Source organism: Penaeus monodon, chromosome 30, assembly GCF_015228065.2.
Source record: "Penaeus monodon isolate SGIC_2016 chromosome 30, NSTDA_Pmon_1, whole genome shotgun sequence".
NCBI classification, from domain to species: domain Eukaryota; kingdom Metazoa; phylum Arthropoda; class Malacostraca; order Decapoda; family Penaeidae; genus Penaeus; species Penaeus monodon.
In genome coordinates this window covers 36,824,855-36,825,420 of record NC_051415.1, presented here as the reverse complement: position 1 = coordinate 36,825,420, position 566 = coordinate 36,824,855, and the positions used below count along the sequence as shown (strand labels likewise).

The 566-nt window shown below is 35.2% G+C and overlaps 1 protein-coding gene across 2 annotated transcripts in view; it reads left to right on the top strand.

Annotated features, from left to right (window-relative positions):
• Positions 1 to 566, top strand: part of LOC119592768 (chromobox protein homolog 1-like) — a gene marked incomplete in the record, with an annotated part of 23,118 nt that overhangs the window by 18,242 nt on the left and 4,310 nt on the right.

Here is a 566-nt window from a genome sequence, read left to right as displayed (position 1 = left end):
AAAAACTAACTACCTGGCAAAAATAGACTAACCACCCATCCTGGCAAAGCATTTTTCTGTGTTAAAGAAAATCACATTTTTATTGAATTTAAGCTACAGGTATACTGAATGATTGAAGGTGAGAATTAAATAATTTAGGGCCAATTTAATCATCTTTCCCTTTAAGAAATAGTTTGAACATTTGGTGGAGCCTCCTTTTGCATTTATCACTGCATTGATTCTTCATTCCACCCACTCATTTTATATAGTCAATAGGAATGTTATTCCACTCTTTGTGTACCCTCTCAGATAGATCAACATTGTTTTTAAACACTGCAGTCTTGGTTTTCTTAGCAATATAGTACCAAACTTGCTTGATTAGAATCATATCAGGACTGTTACTGGGCCATTCCAAAAATGCCAGCTTATTATTAGCTATCTGGGTCTTAGCCGTCTTTGCAACATGGCAGGGAGCTTTGTCTTGCTGGAATACTGCTTCACAATCCTTAAAATTGTGGATTAAGGATGAAGCTACAGATTTTGCTATAATACTCTGTTAACTATTCCATTGATTTTGTACAATTGGC